Here is a 5502-nt window from a genome sequence, read left to right as displayed (position 1 = left end):
AAATCACAAAATGGATAATGGCTTCCAAATGGCTCTCTCTTTTGCACATTGTTTTAGTCGCCCTGAACTTTCAATCTTTAGGTCCCAAGACTCTGCCAAAATGCCATCAGGGGACCATCCTTTTTCTTTCCAGGCTCTATAATACCCAGATAGAACTCCCTTTTTCACCTAACAGCACCCCCTTCAAATCCTGCCTCTTCAATTCCGGTACAATGTGTGCTGGATTGGCATCCAGTTCTAGGGCAGAATGGGATCCACTGAGAATTGAGGGCCCATGACCGCTGAAAAGATTATTCTATAGACCACAAGAAAGGTCTCTGCCAAACTTGCTACCCTTCCCCAACAATATAAAGGTTGGCTAATGGGAGGTGTCCCTTTACAGGAAGTATGTCTTGAACCTAGTCCCATACCTATAATAGTGTAGATCTTTAAACAAGGGGAAGATCTTAAATTAGTTCCCAACACCAACATTTTTTTTTTTTTTCGAGAGAGAGAGAGAGAGAGAGAGAGAGAGAATGCATGTGAGCACACATGTGAGTGTGAGCAAGAGGGTGGAGGCAGATGGACAGGGACAGAGAGAATCCCAAGCAAGTCCCACACTCAACATGGAGCCGGACATGGGGCTTGATCTCGTGACCCTGAGATCATGACCTGAGCCAAAATTAAAACTCGGACACTTAACCTACTGAGTCACCCAGGTGCCCTATGCAGCACCAACATTCCTAAATAGGACACCAGCTCTGGCTTCAGCCCATTATGTAAATACTTAATGGGGGAGCCACTACAGGATCTGGGATGACAATGCCCATGACTCCCATCATAATAAGCAGGCACCCCCAGCATGCTGAGGACCACACATCAAAGGCAAAAATATGTCATTGTGGGACATTATAGCTCTACTTGGCCTGACCTTATCATATTTGGCTCATCATCTGGGCCTGGGATTCTCCCACTCCAGCTCAATGCCAAACTTCTTGTTTGGGCATTCAGTTACTTCACAGCTTTATTTGACAACAAATGGAGGTAAAAGTGACGGAAGACACAATGTGTATCTGTACAGGTAAAGCTCCTAAGTCTACTTATATTTTACATCTGATGCATATGAGGTCACCTGATAGAGCCAACGTGCCCCAGAGCATCCCTTGGTCTTCAGTCAGTCTTGCAATAATTTCTCAAATGTAGAACTTTGCCTTGAGGTCTTGGGTGTTAGCCCAGGATTCGTATCAGGAGTTTCCATCATCTACTACACAGGGTCCTTAAAGGTACTACTAACAACTCAATCACAGATGACAGCACAAACAACAACCATCAACTCAGGGATGAGGATCTCAGCCCAAAGAGAACAAAGCATCCCGAATGATAAATTCAACACAACCAACAGTTCCAACCTTGATGCTGACTCAAGATATTCTATCACAGTTTCATGCCACAACCCATCAAATAAAAATTCTAAAACTCCCCTCTGCTCCAAGTCCAACATACAGTTTTCCCAGCCAACCTATACCTCCTTTAGAGGCCACTGTAACTTCCCAAATGCCCCCTTTTAAAAATCACTCACCTTCTGCCTTATCCCCAAAGTTTCAATCTAGGTAGCCTTGCTTATTACACTTTGTTCCTGACTTAGCCAATGCCAATATTATCGTAGATAACTTAACTGAAGCTCCCAATTTCTCTGCTTATGTATATTTCTGCAACCTCCCTATTCTCCTCCCTTATACAACATAGGCACACTGTAAGAAACTAAAGCTTATTGCCAGGCCCTTACTTACCTAAACATACCAGGTCCTAATGAAGCACATGGGGACCTACTATTGCCTATTACCTACTCCAATGCATCAAGGAACACAAAGTAAATTATCTAAATTTGTGCTTGAACCATTCTTTTCCTTCTTCCTGCATTGCCCTTTTGTTGTGAGATAGCACCCTGCAAATTAGCCAATTTATATACACTGGTGCCTCATCACTTAATTTCACCTTTGGGTGAAATTAGCCCGACGTAAGTTTAAAATTCCACCTCCTTCCATGCTTAAGAGCTGGGACCTGGACATGGTAACTGCCCCCACACCACTCTCCACTATGCCCACCACAACCACATCAGCTCCAATCCTTCTGTTCAACAATCCATGCTACACTCTCCACTATTCCCACATCACTACACCACTTCCTGCTTTCCTCCACCTGCTGGATAATATCTATAAAACAGTAAACATGCTACCCCCAAAATAAAACTCCAACAATCCTGGACCAGGCACCCCAGCTTGGGTAAACCACTTATACAACTAATTCCCATGACCTTGGAGGTCTTTGCTTATCCATATTAACCACTACTCTCTTTGGTCACCTTCCAGTTCCTTTACTTCCCCCAGCACTTCCTCAACCTCATCAGGCTCTTCCTCATTATTTTTCGGTTCACAAATCTCATGCCCTTCCTAGCCTCTACCAACAACTGTTGTTACATATAGCTATTAAAAGTATATATAGTGTATACATATGTATACACTAATGCACCCACAACAGGGTACACAGAGGCTATCTTTTAAATCTATTATAAATTAGGCCTCATTTTTTATATACCACATTTTATATAAACACCACAATTTTTGGTATAATAGGTACAAGTCTAGGTCCTTCCAGTTCTGTACCACAGACTTAGCACCTAGAGGCCAACCAATGTCACAACTTCTGGCAGACCACATATATCAAAAGGCCCAGATTTAGAAGGCTTTAATAAGACAGAAAGTTCTGTAGCTGGTGTAGGAGCTGGTAACATTGCATTGGCATCTCAAGGTAGATCCTTGAAGGGAACCTCTGGCTGTATGTAGGTCAGTAATATAGGAAAAGTCTCCATCAATAGATAAAACAACAAATCAAAATAGTCAATGATTTTGCCAAGTTACTATAATACTCCAAGAGATTTCTTGAATTTCTACTCAGATCTTCCCTCAGATCCTTCCTCTACCTGGACTTTTATCTGGCCCCACATTTTCTTTCATAAAACTATGAACCAGATTATTTCAGTCAACTTTGTAAATGTGCCCTCTCAAATACCAGTTTATTTGCAGGGATTATCTGGGATGTTGCCATGCTAGCCCAATGTCAGAAGCAAATCGTGAAGACCATAGGAAAGAAACTTGGACATATGATTTAGTGTCTGCAAATTGTAAGCTTCATCTCCTGCCCATGTTCACTGCCTCCTTCACAATTCTGATAAGGTTCACCTACCACTCCCAAAGTGCAACCTTCCACCATTTTTTAAACTTGTTCAGGGAGGACTTCCACTGTATAAAATACCTGAACACTGACCATTCTTTCTGTTCTGGACCTTCTCTTAGACAGCTATCCCCTCTACCTTAGATCATCCCAAAGCACTACCATCATGAGTTCTGTTACCCAAATCTAACGATGGTGGGGGTACTTCCTTACAACACAATGAAATTGCTGTTACATGTACATCAATTGCATAGAAAAATAAAGCTTTTTGCAGATGACATGATTATCTACACAGAAAGCTCCAAGGAATCTATACAGAATGGCAACTTTAACTAATACGCAAGTTTGGCAAGATCATAAAATACATAAAACAATCAACTGCATTTTTATATACTAGCAATAAACAATTGGAAACTGAAATTTGAAAAATAGTACCATTTAATTTAGCACCAAAAAACACAGAGTACTTAGGTATAAATCTAATCTAATAAAATATGTGCAGAATCTATGTGCTGAAAACTACAAATTATTGACAAAAGGAAATGGAAGGGTCCTAAACAAATAGGCAGATATTCTGTGTCTGTGGTTTAGAATATTCAATATTGCTAAGATGCTAAGTCTCCTTAAAGTCATCTATATATACTCAATGCAATCCCAACAAAATTTCCAGCAATTAGTTTATTTTTAAAAATCACAAAACTTATTCTAAAAATTATAGAAAAGTAAACAAATTAAAATGGCCAAAACATTTTGAAAAAGAAGAATGGAGTTGGAAAACTCATACCATCTCATTTCAAGACTTATATAAGGCTACATATTGGCAAAATGATAGACACATAGATTGATGGAACTAAGCAGAGGCCAGAAAAAGACCCACACATGTATGATTAATAGATTTTCCACAAGGGCTAACAGAAATTTGATGTTAAAAGGATACTTAGTAAGTGGATGTTCACAGGCCAAAAAACACGGTCCTTGACCTCACACTTTATAAAGATGAACTCACATGGATCAGAGACCTAAATGCAAAACCTGAAACCATAAAATTTTTAGATAAAAAAGGAGAAAAATCTTAGTGACCTTGGATTAGGCAGAGTTCTTAGATCTAAAACCAAAAGCACAATCCATGGAAGATGAAAACGGAACTTCATCAAAAACAAAATTTCTACTCTGTGAAAAACACTGATAATGGAATAAAAACACAAAACACACAGAGATAAAATATTTGCACAACATGCAACTGACAAAGGACATATGTCCAGAACACATAAACTCTCAAAAATCAAGAACAAGAAAACAGTTCCCAGAGAAAATAGATATACACACAGGACACATTCAGATATAACACAGTCATTAGGGAAATGCAAATTAAAACCAAAGTGAGATGCCACAATAAACCTATTGAAATGGTAAAAACAAAACAAAACCCTAATATGCATTGATGGTAGGAATGCCAACTGGTACACCCATTTTAGAGTTGTTAGCTTTCCATACAGTTAGACATACTACACAATTCCACTACTTAAATATTTACTAAGACAAAGAAAACATGTGTTGACACACATACCTCTTTGCAAATATTTATCACTGTTTTCTTCATAATCGCTAACAACTGGAAACTCAAATATCCTTGAATTCATAAATGGATAAACCAAACATGATTCATCCATACACTAGACTACCATTCAGCAATAGAAGGAATGGCTACAGATCCACACATCAAGATTCATGAATCTCAGAAGCATAAAGTGAAAGAAGCCAGACTCGAAAAGACTATATACTGTATGATTCCATTTTAGGACACTGCAAAAAAGGGAAACTATGCAGACAGGAAACAGGCTGATGGCTGCCAAAGGCAGGGAGAGGAGACAGGGAGATGGGTTGACTACAAGAGTACAAAGGAATTTCAGGGTAGGGGGTTGGTCTTGGAAGTGTTAAACATCTTGATTGAGTTGGTAGTAATACAATAGTAAGCATTTGCCATGGCACAGAATGATACACTTAAGAGTCGATTTTACTATACAAACTAATCCCTAATAATAATTTTACAAAAAATGTTAGCTTGTAGAATTTTCATAGATGTCTTTTATCTCACTGAGGAATTTTTATAATGGACACTGATTTTGTCAATCTTACTTTCCTCAATCTACTAAGATGATCATATATTTGATCAAGAGAATCCAGACATATACGAGGACACACATTGAACCAAAGAACAGACTTAACTAATGTGAGGTATAGCAATCAAACTTGTTGCCACTGGAGGTGGGAATGACTAGAAATGCACACAAG

Source organism: Martes martes, assembly GCF_963455335.1.
Source record: "Martes martes genome assembly, chromosome: 17".
Lineage (NCBI taxonomy): Eukaryota > Metazoa > Chordata > Mammalia > Carnivora > Mustelidae > Martes > Martes martes.
The sequence above is the reverse complement of the archived record's forward strand: the minus strand, read 5'-3'. Positions refer to the sequence as shown.